The sequence below is a fragment of the Bidens hawaiensis genome, unplaced genomic scaffold (genome assembly GCF_021521415.1).
Source record: "Bidens hawaiensis isolate Kalapana, Puna unplaced genomic scaffold, B.hawaiensis_p1.1 tig00014784_1, whole genome shotgun sequence".
Classification (NCBI taxonomy): domain Eukaryota; kingdom Viridiplantae; phylum Streptophyta; class Magnoliopsida; order Asterales; family Asteraceae; genus Bidens; species Bidens hawaiensis.
The window spans coordinates 44,285-63,971 of record NW_027492305.1 but is presented as its reverse complement, the minus strand read 5'-3'; the positions used below and the strand labels follow the sequence as shown (position 1 = coordinate 63,971).

Sequence of the window (19,687 nt, the reverse complement as noted above, 5' to 3'; positions counted from 1 at the left end):
GAGGTTTAGCCAATCATAATCGATGAAAAGTAGATAAAATAGATATAAATGATAAAAATGTTCATATAAATCTGATTACAAAAGGTTTGAATGATTAAAAACCAAAAACGAACTCACAAACGTTAAAATAGTCAAAACCGACAACTGAAGGATACAAGATAAAACCGTAAGCTTATCCTCCTTGGTTTCTCCTCTAGAGTAGGTGTGGTGGCAATATTATCTTAAAATTATTCATAGGGTATTAGCCATTTATATATATGTTTAAACACATCATTCCTAATATAAAATAGGTTAAAACAAGCCCACAAGGCCTACTAGAAGACAAAATAGATGGGGTAGCTGATTCCTGGACATTCTTGGTAGAATTTGGGATATTTGGGACGTCGCATAGCGCGGGAATGAATGCCTCACCTGGTCGCGTAGCGCGGCCAGGTCCTGGGTGCTCGTTTCTTCGTTTTCTGACTTGTTTATCTTCAAACGCGCATACCAACTTCATCCGAATCCCGTTTGAGTTGATTCTTTCTTCATTAAACTCGTTTTTTTGCTCTCTTAAATGTGGGACCTATCATATACACAAAAATTTTATTTCATGCAAGAACAAGTTATATTCGTTAACGGTTTACGCACAAAACAACACAAAAACGGGATAAATGCAATGTGTTTTGCAACACATCAAGCACAATCTAGCTTTTTGCATGAAGGTTTGAATCAAGATTTTCCATATGAAAATAAATACAGAGAAGAACACACTACGAAAAATAAAAAATAAGATGTGACTTAATAGAAATCATAACTGTTTTTTTTGCAGGAACTTTACTCTCAAATTGTTACTATTGAGAATTAAGAATGCACTTGATGAAAAGACATTCAATGCTCTTCTTATTAAGGTACATGAGTGATTAATGTCATATTGTTGATGGCTCATTTTAGCAATTAGTTAAATCGTTAACTTTTGGTGTATAGGATAACGAAATTGGGTCTGTTACTGAGAGTATTGAAGTTGAGAAAATGTCCAAACATGTTGGTTGGGATGTCATGGACACTCACCGCAGGTAAATCACACATTTGAATTAAACATATTTTTATTTAAACCTAACTTGAACTTAAATGCAGGTGGTTCAAGGGATTCAGTCGGGCATGATCAGAAGCATCAATGATAGTAATTATATTACTTCTTTTCAGTTATATTCATTTGGAGGGGTGAGAGTGAAAAATAATGTTACTTAAGGGTCATATAACATTTTCTTTTTAAGTTCTGGGTGTTTATTTGTTTCTTAAGATAAGGTAGAATAGAAGAGGGAGATCTGAAGCAAGAAAAGGGATGCCGACTGACATTGAAGACGAGATCAAGGACGAGAAGAACCCTTCACTTGATGAAAGACGATATCGCTTTCCTCATGACTTATGTCAGTTAATCTTTCTCTTGCACAATTGTACTATTAATTAAGTATAAACTTAATCATTCAACTCATCAAACATATATTATATTAATGAATGGCTAATTTTGCTATTAGATTTATTCCCAAGAAATTATCTAGTGTCATCTTATTAGTTATTACACTTCTCATACTACTGAATTGTATTTCATTATCTATATATGTTAGATATATTTAATTTATGCATTTTTGGTTAAAACTTCTCCGCTTTTTTTCCTTCAAAAACTTGTCTATTAATAAGACGCCTAGGTAATTATTGTGTTACATGCAGATATGATTGGTTAATGTGGAGCCTAGATTCATCTTAAACTCTAGTTTTGTCTCTCTCTTTGATAGGTATTAAGGAGTCCGACACTATCTTAGAGGCACCTAGCCAGTGGGATCTCGGAATCTCGTTTCTAATAAAAAAATGATGCAAGAAGAATAGCTTTTGCAGGTTTGACTGTTGAGAATTCTCCATTTTAATGTTCAAGTTGACCCCAAGATCGAAAGTTATATTTCAGAAGATGAAAACCGGCACACATGTGTGTAATAGTGGCGGTTGATGGTGCTTTTGCAGTCACTAATCCGGCCTAACCGAGGCTGCACAAGTGATGTCCTTTTTATTTCTTTTATTAGTTTTCATAATACTAAACATCTTTGATAGAATTTTTTTAGTTTGATTTGTGTTTGCATCTATATATGATTTTTTAAATACTTTTATATATATAAATAAAAACATTTTAATAATTTGTTATCCAAGGAAATTGCGATTGCAATGAACCTGGCATAAAGGAACTGTTTCAAAAGGTGGAAAAAAAGATTGCGACTGCAGAAGTGTTAGCAAAATCTGCAACTGCACAGGTGGTCGTAAGATCTGCGACGGCAGAGGTGGTCGTAAGATCTGCAACCGCAGCATTGGTGCAGTGGTAGTAAATTCTGCAACGACTAAAATCTCGGTCGCAAAACAGTGGGCAATTGCGACGTGTGTTTTTCCCACCACATTTTTCGTCACAAAACGATCGCAATTGCAACCGTTTTGCGACTGAAAAGGTGGTTGTAAATGCCCATTTTTCTAGTAGTGCATGTTGATACAGTCTATATAAGAATTATTCTTCAAAACAATAAATCAGAAGGCATAAACGAAGCGGTTGAATCCATCGCTCGCAAAATTGATATTCCACCGCAAGATTGATGTTGTGAATTTGAATAAAAATATTGATTAGTGACTTTAACGCAAACATATAAACATATTGAATATATTAAAATAAAACTTACTTGTAAGATAATCCGATTGAACATGCACTATGATTGAGATAATTGTAAAAGCTCCGTGCTGATAACGTGTTATGAATCAAGCCTAATAGCCAAACAATAAGAGATGAACATGCAGGAAGAAAGATGGGGATTTCATTAATAAGATGTGTACAAGGTTGCAAAAGTCACTAAGCGGACCCTAGGAGAGACCGACTGAGGAGTTAGGTGTACTCGGACATGGTAAATATAAAGAAAATTAGTTTTTAGATATTATATATATGTCGAATATCATAAATTTACTAATATTTATAACAAAATAGGTAAAGATCAATATAAATAACATAAATACATTTTTAAATAATAAATTATTCTAAAAATTGTTAGTCATTAAGTAAAATTATGATATTTATTCTTTAATGTTAAAGAAATACGAGTTACGTTTTATTTTTTTAAGCCAAAATCGGCTCAAGTTCACCGACTAGTTGCGATTCTGACTAAGGTTGACCACCTTTAGTCAATTATTAGTAACTAGGCGGAATTAAAGAAACTCATCTTGACGACATATCTTGTAGCGAGTACTCGGCCTTGGAAACCTACTTTTACAACATTGGATGTGTATTACAATGAGGTACAATAAGATGTGTATATATAAAAGAAGATAATTTGAAGAAAAAGCCTAATCTATATTAAGTATTGATAACCACAATAATATATATTTATAACTAAGTATTATTTTTTTTTATTTTGTCCCTTTGTATCGTTCTTGAATTATTGGATTTAGCCATTTAGGTCAGATGTTGGAATTATTTTCTTTAAACGGTTGAACTGAGTCATGGAATGCTTTTCATCATGTTGAGTTGGTTACAAAGTATTTTGATTTTTCCCACCATATATCTAAAAGACTAAAATTATTGATTTGGTTTGTATCAGAGTTCTTTTGCTTTATACATATTTTTCAAATTTTACTTATTTGCTACAATTAACAACTTACAATTAATATACTCACAAGCAAATCAATTATAAGAATTATATGTAAATAACAAATTCAAGTTACAAATAGTACGTGGTACGTTTAGCATAACCTGAAAATTTAGATCACACAATTACTGAATAGCTTGAGGTGATCCATATTTAGACATCTCAACAAGACGTAAAACTTTAGGATAACACTAAAAACCCTAATTTAAATCAAAATGAAACACATATTGAAAATCAAATTCATATTGAACTAATAGGTAACAAACTTCATCTAAACATGAAAAATCAAACAATCCAATCAAGTTTCATCTGAATAAACAATTTTAAACAATCAAGAAATATAATCAATCTAAATATTTAATTTTCGAACATTTTTTAACCTGTTTACAACTCAACCCACTTACAACTCGTTTGACTTGTTTATAAAAATGGGTTAGAAATGTCATGCTCGGTTTGTACAAGTTTATATGTGACAAAGTTAGAATTAAATTATTTGGTACAAATAAAAATATGATTTGTATTAAGATCCATCATATATTTGGCTCGTGCCAACTTATTAACCCACATAAGATATATATGAAAGATGTGAAACAATCAAGATACTCATAATTCAACTTGTGCTCCTACGTGGTTCAACAATATATCAACCACATTTGAAATGTAACGCATTATTTATCCTATTCAAAATGGTGTAATATTATTTTACTAATCTAGCTATACTATTAAACCAATAGCTTTAACTCAATTTCCTCCATTCATATTGGTTGTTGCTTAGACTTTCCATCTATGTCTATCACAGTCTAATTTTCATGTTAATAAAATAAATCAAAAAGATATTAAAATAAGATATAATCAATTATCTATAATGATTATGTTTCATCTTTCATTTAATCTTTAATCTTTAATGTTTAATAATTATAATCTTTAATAATTATAATTAATTACGATTTCTATTATAACACACTAAAACTAATTTATTTTTTTTAATTATTATTGATTTCATACACGAATTTAGGTTTTCCACCGGGTTTGATGTATTTTATATAATAGATAATTAATTGATATTTCATCAATAGGATTCGATATACAGAGATTACGGATTTCACTTTAGTATAATTGGTTCTAATCTTATATTTATGAAGGGTTTGATGTATTTTATATAATAGATAATTAATTGATATTTCATCGATAGGATTCGATATACATAGATTACGGATTTCACTTTAGTATAATTGGTTCTAATCTTATATTTATGAAAATTTATGAAATTGACTGATTTAGTATAATTAGTTCTAATCTTATATTTTTTAATATTTATGAATTTCACCGATTGACTCATTCAAATTTGAACCATTAGAGTATAATTTCAAATTCCTAATCAATTTCTATAAATTAGGAATGAATCCTCCATTTCATTAAGGAATTCTTTAATTATGGAATTTCTATAATTCACTTAATTATCGTGTATCATTTGACTAAGGATTTGATTAAGCATTGCAACTGATAATATTGTAATTCACTGTAATTTGTATAATTCACTTAATTATTGTAATTTCTATAAATACGGATTTTGACCATTGACTGCTTTCAAATTGAGCGACTAATGATTTAAATATATGAGGTTGATTCTAATTTAAATATGTTAAATATATTATAAGTATTGTAATTGATAATATTGTAATTCATAATTACTGCTCAACTATATTAAAATTGTCTTAATGTTAATAAATAAATAAATAAAAATTAGTAACTTATTTTTCCATAACTAATATCAATTACTTAATTATTTAAATGCTTATTAGTTATATTATGTTGATTATTTTTTTTTTAAATTTCAATCATATGATTTAGTATTTAAATATATCCTAAATTATTATAATTTTATGTATTATATATATAGTATTTTTATACATTAGATTTTTAGATATACGGATATTTAATTGATGATTTATTATATTAATGTAAATACATAAATTATTAACTTATATTTCTATATTAATAAGTTACATTCCTTATGATTAAATATGGTCTAGATATTAAGATATGAATTTAATTCATTTGTATTTATAATATTATAATCTAACTTGACCACATTACATTTGAGTAATTCAAATTTTTGGAAAATCAATTAATCCTCATTCCCTAATTTTCGTCAATACTTTAAGTTTATTGAAATTCCCTAATTTTTTGTTTTAAATTAAATCCCTATATACATTACTTCTATATTCCATTCTCCCAAAATTCAATTCGTATAAATACTTTACTTTCACACCACAATTCTTACACTATCCCACCATCTTAACAAAAATGATTGTCTTTGTTTCTAAGGTTTCTATTTTGTCTTGTGTTTATATCGTCCATTTTGTTATTTAGTATTTGGCTTAAAACTGTTATTTTTAATACATTATTTTTTTTGTTTATTTTTAATTTTTACCACTAGGAACATCGAGCCAACGAACATCAACATGTTGAACTAATCGGATGTTCTTAACAGTGAGTGTATCCTGAAGGTGCGTATTTTGAAACTTTGGCATCTGAAGGACAATTCAAATCCCGAGGAGGATTGGTCGATCGAAATGATTGTGCAAGACGAAATGGTATTCTTACACATTCATTAATTTTTCAATATCATTCATACAATTTTTTTTTACTAGTGTTAATATTAATGTTTCAGGGTAATAGAATTCAAGCCTATGTACGAAAGTCTTGCATTCCCAAGCATGATGTTTTATATCAATTACAATTATTTTTATTTTATGTTTTTGTTTGTATTTATATTAATAATTATATGATTTTCTCTTATAATCTCTTTAGGTTATATATCAAAATCGAAGATTCAATGGAGATCTTCACTATTTCGTTTTTCCGATAACGCGATTCAAATTTTCCGGTTGTAAATTCTAAAATCAATTTTACATTTTTTTACATGATTCAAATCTTCCATAATTTGTAATTTACTAATTATGTGATATTAATATTTAGTTTTATCATTTCAGGTTATTCTCCCCAACTTGATATAGCTAATTAATTTCATGGATTGAGGATTGTTTAATAATATGCCTTTTATTTTTGTTTAATATTAATGTATATTTCTGTTAGTATTCATGTATTTATTTATTTTTCACAATTTATGTAATTTAGTTGATTATTATAAAATCCGGAAATGAAATTTAATTGATTATTCTATAAGACATTAAATTATCTATAGTAAGATAATCAATCTTATATTGTTGTTGGTCAAAGTCCAATTAATTTACCAATATCAACGCAATTTAAAATGTTATTATACTTTCTAATATTATCTTGCGTTACATTTTTGGATTTATACACATTTAATATGGCATTTTAGAAACTGATTTCCCCCCTTCAAATGTCATATATATATATATATATATATCAAAATTCAATTCTGATCATTTATATGAAATTTACAAAAATATGTTATAGAGTTTGAATTTCACCATTTGTTAAAAAATATCCTTGTCAAATCCAATTTAAAAAATTTTCATGATTTTCATTATTGGTCAAATTTTATTTAATATATTTTCATGATTTTAGTTACGTAAATACGATAATAAAGTTTCCATGATTTTCATTTATTTCCACATTTTCATGATTTTTATTATTGGTCAAATTATACTTAAAAGTTTCTTGTATTAAGTTAAGTTCCTATGGTGTTTTTAAATTTTATATTATCTACATACTATTTCCTATTAATATTAAATGTATTTTACTAATATAACCGTCTATTAAGCATAACAAATTCATACCATATTAAATACGCAATTTGAAAAATTTAAAAGATGTTTATAGTTTTCAATCTCATCAAACTTTACCTTTACCTTTTATTTATTTTAACTATTTATTATGTAGTTAGTCAACTTAAAAAAAATGGAAATTTTTTGAATTTTGAGTTCTAAAAAAATATTTAATGCAGTTGATTATGGAAATTAATTCAGATTCCTTAATAAGTTACGAAATTTGACCATCAATTTAGTTTTAAGTATAACAAATTTAGATCCTATTAAATATGGAAATTGACAAATTTAAAATATTTTTTATATTTTCTAATCCCAACTATTAATATTAATGTCTTCAATCTCAACAAACTTTTAATCTTATATATTTGACAAATTGTTAATTAGACATAAATGTCAAAATTAATGCATAAAATTGAATATATATATATATATATATATATATATATATATATTGAAATTGATTATTAAAGAAGGTACTAATCATCATTATTTATTTTTAATATTAGCAAACATTATTTCACCAATCTCAATGAAAGTTAAAAGATTTTTATACTTTATAAATCAGTTGTTGTCATTTTTCCCTATTATATGTTTGATATATTTTCAAAAACCGTTTATTATTAACACAATTAACATTATATTATGATTATATTACCAAAAATCAAATTATTTAAATATTAATGATTTACAAAATAGTTATAAATCTAATGGTTTTGACTATTAACGTTTTCCAAAACATCCGGGTAATTATGGAAGTCAAATTAAATCATTTAAACTCTAATTTATTTTAATTCACACTAATATTATTGTTACAAAGATTTTTGTATTTTAAGAATGATTTCAAATATTATAACAACTAACTACCATTTGACCAAAATGATATAATCACAATTAATGATACTATATTTTGCCAACTTCAAAACCATTTATACTTTCTATATATGTAAATAATTTGATTTTAAGCTTTTACAATATATGTTGACCACTAATTAAATTATTAGTTATGAGTTATGACGTTTCTTTAAAATCAATTTTGGAGGGAATTTATGACACAATTAGACGTTTTATTTTTCAATAATTCTTAAAACGGACTTTTTTTCAGATTTTTTAAACGTTTACGTACTACATATAATAATTTTTAACTTTTATTATATTTTTCATTCTTAGAGAAAGTTTATGTCTCAAATTCCTATGGCTCAGCTGACATTCGTGCGTTTATCTATGATTATTTGTTTGAAATTGATGATTACAAAAACCGGTATCATAAAAAACCATGATACTCATTAATTACACAAACACACACACACACTATTTATATTTGTTGTCAAATTAGTTATGCAAAATGTGTATAAGACAATACATTTTTATGTTGATTTCATTAGAGGATTATGTTTTACATGTGTTATTTGTACTCATGGTATAATTTATAAACATGTTTTAAATTTTTATTTATCTCTGATTGTCTTTGTATGTTTTCGTATTTGAATTAAAATAACAATGCTACGTCCTGTAATTAAAGTAAAATGATCTTTTTTTTAATTTGACATCTACATTTCTTTAAAATTTTAATAGATACATATATATGATTTTATAGTTTCTAATATCATCAAACGTTACATTTTATTTATGTGTAAATGTAAATAATGTCTAAATTTCAAGATTTATGCCTTAAATAAAACCTGCATATTTCCGATAACCAATTCTAAATATTCTAAATATATATGTTTGAATTCACATTGCAAATTATTATCATTATAATTTTTGGTTTAAATTAGCAAGTAACTAATGTAACCACAAAACATCTTTGTTTCTATCCATTTGCTTTCTATGGTAATAATGAAGTTGCTTGTCGTCCGGTAACTAGTTTTCGTTTAATATTACAGTATGATCGGGTAATATTATCATTTATTTATAAATGCAACATTTGCATGGTAACTATTTGTTAGTCTTTGTATTTTTTTGTATTTGATTCAAATAAGTTATGATGTCTTATAATTCATGTAAAATTATCATTCATTTATAGATACAACATTTGCATTTCATTAAATTTATATGATGTTATGTATATATTATATTTTTAAATATGTTCCACCCGTGTGTAACACATGTATTATCCTATTATTAAATATGTATGATTTTAACTATACATGTATATTTAATTAGGATGCAATTAAATATTTTTTATTTTCAGGTGGTGAAGCAAAATTAGTTTCTTTTGATAGAATGTTGAAGAACTTGATGGTGGGTTAATATGAAAGAACAAGGTTAATCTTTGTGAATGTTTTTTTTTGGTTCGGTGTTTATTAAGTTATTTTAACTTTGAACTTTTAATATCTAGACAATCTAAATGTTTAACTATTTGGTCAAAAACTTGTGTATCATATTTGTGTTGCTTGAATATGTTATATATATTTATTAGGCTTGTTGATATGTTTTTTCACTCGTGTATATTAAACATCGAAGAAGTTGATGGTGGGCTAATATGATGATAACATGTTCATGTCTTCGTTTGGTTTTTTAATTTAGGTGTATAGTAAATTTGTGTAAGTATTAAGTTTTTATGTACACAATCTAAATGTTTAATATTTTGGTTACAAACTTAGGTTAAATATTTGTGTTGGTTTAATATGTTAGTTATGAAATTTTATGGTTGTCTATATTTATATGGTTGTTTCTATTTTTCAACCCATGTGTAACATGTGTTACTATTATAGAAATATATTGGTGGGTTAGATACTTTTACATAAATGAATTTCTGATCACATCTATGTCGATTCAAGTTAGCCGATAGTCTTCATATCCAGTTGAGTAAGTTGTGTTATTGTTGTTTTCTGTGTAATATTTTCTAATTTTCATGTCTTTAATATATCTGTAAACATCAAATTTATATAACCTACAATAACAACTTATGATTTTCTTTCAAATGACATGTATTTATTCGAAAATTTAAATATTTACACCCGTGTCGTACACAGGTTAATAACCTAGTTAAAACTTAATTTAGGAGGCCTCACAATAACAAACAGTTAGCCTATTTTAAAACTTACACCTAATTAGTAAAAGCCAACTACATACACATCAGTTCACAACAAATCTTCACTGATTCCACCATAATTCAGCGACATCACATTCCGCTTTCTCCCCTATATACATAAGACTTTGCAGCATATACAGACATCACAAATTCCACTGCATTGATTCCAGCAAGAAGGTAATAAAAATAATCAATATGCCCTTGATTCAAGTTATCAGATATCCAACCATCTTGACCATTTCCGCCAGTTGTTTTCTCAACGATTGAGATTATAAAACTACTCAAAAAGCTACCAGTTCCCAGAATATAGAGGTAAAGTGCTAAGCCTATACTCTTCAGATCACTTGGCATTTGGTCATAAAAGAATTCTTGCATACACACCATTGTAAACACATCACCAGCTCCTGCTAACAAGTATTGAGGTACTAACCACCATATCTTCATTGGGATCATTGCATTTGGATCATCTAATAATTCATACTCAAGCAATTTTGAGTATTTTTGTTTCAACAATTGCTGCGACAACCATTGAAGCAATAGATATGAAATTGCCTGTTCCAATTCTTTGAAGTCTTGTTATACCAGTTGGTATATTTGTAACTTTTCGGGTAAGATGGACTAAGATAGTGTCATAGATGGGAATGAGGATGATAACTGAGATGCCAATGAAAACCTGTAGTGCGGCAGCTGGAATCTCAAAGGTTGACCCGATTGGCCGGTTCATGGTGGCTCCTTGTTTAGTGAAGAATGTGGAAGTTTGAGCAAATACAATTCCATACCCTAAACAGCAAACCCATATTGGTATTAGTCTAAGAACCACCCTTGTTTCTTCCACCTCACTATTGCTACATACGGTTCCATCTTCATTTGATCCTTTAGGGGAAACGAAAGCTTTATTAAGAAATAATCTACCATCAACAAGATATTAGAAACTCATTCCAAACATTATATAAACGGGTTAGTTTGGGTTACTTTTGTTATTTAAAAAGAAAGTGGTCAAGGGACTGACTTTAATGGCCTGAAAGTCGCCTTTAAAGTTTGCTTTTAGTGTATATGACAGTTAAAAATTTTTTTGGTAAGAAACTAAAACCTTACACTCTGACCCGTTACCCAACTTGTCCTACCCGCTTGTTTTTCCAGCTCAATACCATACGAAAACCAAATAAATAAAAAGAAATTAATTATATCAATAATGTGAATTCGGGTTATTCCGATCCAATAGGTTCAAGATCGATATATAAGTTTGAATTCGAATTAGAATTTCGAGTTGAACAGGAAGATTCAAATAATAAACACCCTTACTGATCCCGATTATAAATAAAGCTTGTTACCTGAACGCGTTTTTCTCTTGGTTTTCTTGCCAAACCGATAAGTCACGGTACCAAACAAGAATACTATGAGGGCACACCCCATGATAACACAAGAAATCCCGAATCCAAGACCCCAACTGAGGTTTTCTTGAACATAACTAACAAGAAAGAGCCCAAGTGTAGCTGCTACACACGATCGAAAAAAACACCAATTGAAGAATGTGCTTTTGGATTTAAGTTCTTCTAGATCATCTGGATCAAACTGATCAGCTCCAAAATCCTGCACACAGGGCTTGTGTCCACCTTGAGCAAATGCCACAAGATAAACATATGAAAAAGATGACAACTTGAATATGTGAAGAAGGAATCAAAGTTGAAAACGCCAGCAATGCAAGTGCCTGCAGTTCATCAATCCAATTTGCTTAATATATATACATGGACTATGGTGGTCATTCAAATTTGAAAGTGAAGATAAAAGTAGAGTAAAAATAACATATATATGTTGATAGGAATCATATTCTAGTTTTAGTCCTAATTGTCATTTGTCTATTTTGAGAAGGGGTTAAGTGTAATTATACTTTTATAAATAGGTATCAATAGCCAATAGAGAGGAGGAGTGTGACACCCGGTAATTTCCCAATCCCATAAACCAAGTAACCAACCTAATTATTAGGGGATTGTGAATGTTATGCGCGCCATTATCAGCGCGGGCATATGTTATATGCGCCATGCGCGGATGCGATGCGCGCCATGTTAGGATCAGCGCGGGCATATGTTATATGCGCCATGCGCGGATGCGATGCGCGCCATTATCAGCGCGGGCATATGTTATATGCGCCATGCGCGGATGCGATGCGCGCCATGTTAGGATCAGCGCGGGCATATGTTATGTGCGCCACGCGCACAGGTTTTGTGTTTTCATAACTTAATTTCATGTCGTTTGTCTAATGGGTTAGCCGCCCCGCTTGATGCTTAGGCGGGTGCATGCCTCTTCAATAATCAAATCATTTATGCGCGCGCGGAAAAAGGGAACTAACCTCCCCGCATGGCGGGAACATTGAGAGCTAGTTTGTTTGAAGCTCCAAGATGGAATTGACTTCAACATAACTGATCACTATGTTGAAATACCAAGACCTCATGGAGAATCTACAAATGAAACTCAACGTCCCTGACTACGAGAAGGTTACACACCTACCCGCATCAAATAAAAAGGAGTTATGTGCGACACCTGCGGGAAGAATCCCCGCGGGACACCTTAAAACTAAACCCTTTACGCATGAACGTCTGCACAGAAACCAACCACCTTCTCGCTTAAATCCAAAAGTTCACCCTGTTAATAAACTCTGAGAACGCTGGTTCCAGCACAGCCAGATGGACTCGCAGGATTCCTTATAAGGACGCCTGCGCAGTGATACGCGCATGATTCGTTACAAGGACGCTTGCGCGAAGACCAACTGGAGCCGCCGGACCCACAACGTTCAAAGAAATGGCCTTCACGCAGAAGGCTATACGCGCAAGGCTACACGCACAAAACACTTAGTCTATTCTTCAGATGTAAGGGGATTACCCCCGCCCAGAAAGAACCAGTTGCGTGTTTCAGAGATTTTTACCTTTTGACTGCACACTGACAACAGTACCAGGAAAAGTATACTGTAACACGAAATGTCAGCTGTCAGCCGCACCTACTCTCACCAACCACAGTCCTGCATGTACTGTCAAATCCATCAGAATCTTTATAACCACTCCCTAGGACCATCACCCCCATCCCTAAATAAATAATAATAATAAACCCCATACCTTGTCATCATTACACCCAATATGATAAGATTTCAATCCCCTAAATCAAGGGATTGTGTTCCCTTGAATTTGCCTATAAATAAGTATCAATTCTTGAATAAAAATATCACACAAACACACTTCAAACTCCTCTCTTAAACCTGTAATTCTGCACTAACCATCTCCCGAGCATCCGTTTCCAGTTCCATCGCTAGGTAAGCCAAAACTTTAGTCTTGAGATTTACTTTTCTGACCAGCCCTTATATTCTTCGATTACTTGGTCTTAATACACATATTTCTTGTTATTTAAACATATTCTAGACTTCCAATTTCGAGGCTAACATCAGGAAACCCGAATCTCGTTAAATCTCTCTCTAAACCATCACTTAACAAGAATCACAGGTGAGTCTCACAGCCCCTATTTTCACTGTTTTTAAACTGTTTTCGGGGCGAGGGACACGTGTTTAAATTATGTTTTATCATGGTATATTTACAAGCAATGCAAACGATTATCTGTTTATGGTGTTTATCTTGGTTTTCAAATGTGAGTGCGCAAGATTTAGAAAGTGATCACTTCGTCATGGAACTCTAAGGGTAGGGACTACTGTGTTTGATCAACCCACTCGTAGGGGTCGCACCTCTTTGCATAAACGAGTGCCTAGTATGGTCATGGGGTAGTACTACTGGTTGTAAAGCCCGCTCGTAGGGGTCGCACCTCTTTGCATGGACGAGCGCCTAGTTTTCAGAGCACAACGTCCGCGCGTAACCCGCGGGACGGTATTGTTTTAGCTCGTAGTGACAGCGCCACTTTGCATGGACGAGCACGGTTTTCAGAAATGTCCGCGCGTAACCCGCGGGACGGTTTTATCAAGCATATGTTTTAATGTTATCAGAAATATGTTTCAATATGGTTTTATCAAGGATATGATGCAATACGATTTATCAAGTCACCAAAACTTGTGAACTCACTCAGTTTATACTGATTCAAATGTTTTTACGTGTCTTTCAGGTGATAATTAGTAGCGCAAGGAGTCACACATAGAGCACTTCACGCAGAACATCTATAAAAATGGTTTTTGGAAGATTTTAGTTCTATCCCTTCCACACGCGTGGTTGTTCCCGCCGTGTAAGGGGATATGGCGCGGAAATCTTCAACGTTTTTCATATGTGGATGTTTTTATATGTAATTCTAAACAATGTAATGTATTTTGTACTAGACATTTCATGCGCAATGGAAAATTTATTTGAATGTTTGCAATGACCCGTGCTTGATTATCAATTCCCACTCGCGCGCACCCGGCTGTTTCCGCCGTTTAGGGCCGGGTGTGACAGATTGGTATCAGAGCACTGGTTATAGCGAACTAGGAAAGAAGTTTTAACCTAGACTATAACCGTAGGGGAATCGCATGAAATATTTTTCAAAGAAAATATTTTCGAAAGAAAAACCACACACACACTTAGGAACACGGGTCACACAATGTCTAGTGAACACTAGGGATAAGAACATTATGTGCTCAGGGTACATGCGCTAAGTTTGATATATTTTCGTTCTCTTTTAAGAAAAACGAGAATGCCTCCAACCAGAGCCAAGGGAATTACCATGACACCCGAGGAACTCGCAGAAATAATCGCACAGGCGATCGCAACGCATGAGGCCAGCAAGGCCGAATCAAGTCAGGGTCGTCAAGAGACCGAAACCCCAGAACCCGAATCAGGAGCTTTGGACAAAGGATGCTCCTATAAGACATTTATGGCCTGTAAGCCTTGGCCATTCAAGGGCACCGAAGGGGCCATTGGGCTCTACAACTGGATCGACAAAATGGAGACAGTTCTCTCCATTAGCGGGTGTAGTGAAAATCAAAAGGTCCTTTATGCGACCTGCATGTTTCAAGAAGCGGCCTCGTCTTGGTGGAAGCTTCAAGTGAAAACATTGGGACGAGAAGTTGCTCTCCACAAGACCTGGGAGGAGCTGAAGGAAATGATGATGAAAAAGTTCTGCTCTCGTGCCGAAATTCAGAGTCTACAGCAGGAATTTTGGAACCACACCATGATAGGAACTGATATCGACGCCTACAACAACCGATTCAACGAACTTTGCCAGATGGTGCCGGATATGGCGAACACAGAGGAGAAAAAGATAGAGAGGTATATCTTTGGGTTACCCCATGTTATCAGAGTTCCGCTCAATGCCGCAGCGCCTCCAACCTTTGATGAGGCAGTGGCGCGGGCCATCACTCTTACAAGAGATACGGTCCGTGCGGGCATGTTGACCTCGCGCGGGAACGAGCAGCGAACCTCTGACCCCAAGAGAAAATGGAACTCTCACCACCGAGGGTCCGACTCCAAGAAACCACCATTCAAGAAACAGGAGAGCGTAAGGGCTTACGCGATACAAGCCCTGGAGCCATCACGAAAAGGGTACAATGGGCCTCGCCCATGGTGCAGCAGATGCAAGTATCACCACGAGGGTGAATGCGCGAGCATCGTATGCGCCAAATGTAGCAGACCAGGGCACAAGGCGATAAATTGCCAGAAGGAAGCTGGAGCAAACGACAACTGCTACGCATGCGGGAAGCCAGGACATTTCAGTCGGGATTGCCCGCAAAAGAGAAACCAAGCTCGCGGGAGAGCCTTTGTGATCGGCGCGGGTGAAGCAAAAGAAGAACCGAATGTGGTAACCGGTACGTTTCTACTTAACGACCATTTTGCATCTGTCTTATTTGATACTGGCGCTGACCTAAGTTTCATATCCACTGAGTTTAAAAACTCCCTACGCCTAGCAACCAGTAGGCTAGACACGCCTTATACTATAGAACTAGCCAATGGTAGGCAGATACGCGCGAACGAGAGGACTGAGCAATGTGTATTGGTCATGGGAGGTCACGGATTCAATATTAACTTATTGCCAATAGACTTGGGAAGCTTTGACATTGTGGTAGGCATGGATTGGTTAGTCGAGAACCACGCGGAAATTATTTGCCATGAGAAGCAGGTTCGGATCCCACTGTTGAGCGGGGAAACCTTAGTAATTCAAGGGGAAAGAAGTGGAGTTGCGACAAAACTCATTTCGTGTCTAAAGGCGCGCAAGTGCCTGAGGAAAGGATGCTACGCCTTCCTGGTGCACGTAGTAGAGAAGAAAGGAGATGAGCGAAAGATTGAAGACTTACCAGTGGTGCGCGAATTTCCAGAAGTTTTCCCTGAAGATTTGCCCGGATTACCGCCACCGCGACAAGTCGAGTTTCGAATCGACTTGGTTCCAGGAGCTGCACCAGAAGCTCGAGCACCTTATCGACTAGCTCCATCCGAGATGCAAGAGCTATCCAATCAGTTGCAGGAACTATTGGATAAGGGCTTCATACGCCCAAGCTTTTCACCCTGGGGAGCTCCAGTACTATTTGTAAAGAAGAAGGATGGTTCATTTAGAATGTGTATTGACTACAGGGAACTGAACAAGCTGACGGTCAAGAATCGGTACCCCTTACCGAGGATTGACGACTTATTTGATCAGTTGCAGGGATCCAGTTATTACTCGAAGATAGATCTACGGTCAGGTTACCACCAACTTAGGGTCCATGAGGAAGACGTGCCGAAGACAGCCTTCCGAACTAGATACGGCCATTATGAGTTCTTAGTGATGCCTTTCGGGCTAACTAATGCACCGGCTGTATTCATGGATCTGATGAACCGTGTGTGCAAACCATACTTGGATAAGTTTGTGATTATATTTATAGATGATATTCTGGTTTACTCCCGAACCAGAGCTGAGCATGAACAACATCTGAGATTAATTTTGGGGTTGCTGAAGGAAGAAAAGTTGTATGCAAAGTTTTCTAAATGTGAGTTTTGGCTTAGAGAGGTTCACTTTCTCGGTCACGTTGTAAACGAGAAAGGAATACACGTCGATCCTTCCAAGGTCAAAGCCATCGAGAATTGGGAAACTCCAAAAACACCAACTGAGGTGAGGCAATTCCTAGGACTAGCTGGCTACTATCGACGTTTCATTGAGAACTTCTCCAAGATAGCTTTACCTCTGACTGCGCTAACTCAGAAAGATAAGAAGTTTGATTGGGGCGAAAACCAGGAAGCAGCGTTTCAAATGTTAAAGCAAAGGTTATGTAGTGCGCCAATTTTGTCGCTACCCGAGGGGACGGACGACATCGTCGTCTACTGCGACGCTTCACATCAAGGACTCGGATGTGTCCTTATGCAGAGAAACAAAGTCATAGCGTATGCCTCTCGTCAACTCAAGGTCAATGAAAGGAATTATACAACGCATGATCTGGAACTTGGAGCGGTTGTTTTCGCGCTAAAGATTTGGCGCCATTATCTTTATGGTACAAAGTGTTTGATTTTTATGGATCACAAGAGCCTTCAACATATATTTGATCAAAAGGATTTAAACATGAGGCAACGAAGATGGATAGAATTACTGAATGATTATGATTGTGAAATAAAGTATCATCCTGGAAAGGCGAATGTGGTAGCAGACGCTTTAAGTAGGAAAGAGCGAGCAAAGACGCTACGAGTTAAGGCTCTAAGATTGACCATTCGCGCAGACCTCACTACCCGCATCCGAGAAGCTCAACAAGAAGCCTTGAAATCAGAGTTTGTCAAGAACGAATCCCTTGGGGGTATGATTAAGAATTTGGAGCTCAAAGAGAACGACACTCGATATTTTGCTAACCGCATATGGGTCCCTCTCAAGGGAGGATTGCGCGAGCAAGTGTTAAACGAAGCTTACAAAACGCGGTATTCAGTACATCCTGGCGCAGACAAGATGTACCAAGATGTTAAAGCGCTGTATTGGTGGCCCAATCTTAAGGGCGACATCGCGACGTATGTCAGTAAGTGCCTGACGTGTTCGAAGGTGAAGGCTGAATACCAGAAACCGTCAGGGTTGCTTCAACAGCCAGAAATTCCCATGTGGAAGTGGGAACAAATCTCCATGGACTTCATTACCAAACTGCCAAGGACACCTGGGGGTTACAACACGATTTGGGTTATTGTAGACCGGCTAACTAAGTCAGCACACTTCCTGCCGATCAAGGAAACCGATAAGATGGAAAAGTTAGCCCGATTGTATATTCGAGAAGTAGTTTCAAAACACGGAGTTCCGGTATCCATCATTTCTGATAGAGATAGTCGTTTCACCTCAAGATTTTGGAGATCGTTACAAGGGGCTTTAGGTACTCGTCTTGACATGAGTACGGCTTATCATCCCCAAACAGATGGACAAAGCGAGCGAACCATTCAAACATTAGAAGATATGTTGCGCGCGTGCGCAATCGATTTCGGAGGTAGCTGGGATACTCATCTCCCATTGGTTGAATTTTCATACAATAACAGTTACCACACAAGCCTCAAGGCTGCGCCATTTGAAGCCTTGTATGGGCGCAAGTGTAGGTCCCCACTGTGTTGGGCTGAAGTGGGTGACAAGCAAATGACTGGTCCAGAATTGATCCAAGAAACGACGGACAAAATTTTCCAGATACGGGATCGCCTTAAGGCAGCGCGCGACAGACAGAAAACCTATGCAGATGTGAGAAGAAAACCGTTGGAATTTCAAGTAGGGGATAGAGTACTTTTGAAAGTCTCTCCATGGAAGGGAGTCCCCCGTTTCGGCAAGCGAGGAAAGTTAAATCCGCGATACATCGGACCATTTGAGATCCTGGAAAGGATCGGTCCAGTTGCTTATAAACTCCATTTACCCGCCGAACTTAAGGGAGTTCACGACACGTTTCATGTGTCCAACCTCAAGAAGTGCTTATCTGATGAAACGTTAATTTTACCATTGGACGAGGTTCATATCGACAAACAGCTACACTTCGTGGAAGAGCCTATAGCAGTAACCGATTGGAAAGAACAAAAGTTGCGAAGAAGCCGAATCAAGTTAGTAAAGGTTCAATGGAACTCAAAGCGTGGACCTGAATTCACTTGGGAAAGAGAAGACCAAATGCGCAAAAAGTACCCATACCTCTTCCAAAGGATAGCTCCTACCAGCGACACCTCCTAAATTTCGGGACGAAATTCTCCTAACGGGGGGAGAATGTGACACCCGGTAATTTCCCAATCCCATAAACCAAGTAACCAACCTAATTATTAGGGGATTGTGAATGTTATGCGCGCCATTATCAGCGCGGGCATATGTTATATGCG

The 19,687-nt window shown here is 34.5% G+C and overlaps 1 pseudogene; it reads right to left on the bottom strand.

Moving 5' to 3' along the window:
* Positions 1 to 10,535: 10,535 nt before the first annotated feature.
* On the bottom strand, positions 10,536 to 11,858 carry LOC143547716 (protein NRT1/ PTR FAMILY 5.12 pseudogene; annotated as a pseudogene).
* Positions 11,859 to 19,687: the final 7,829 nt, after the last annotated feature.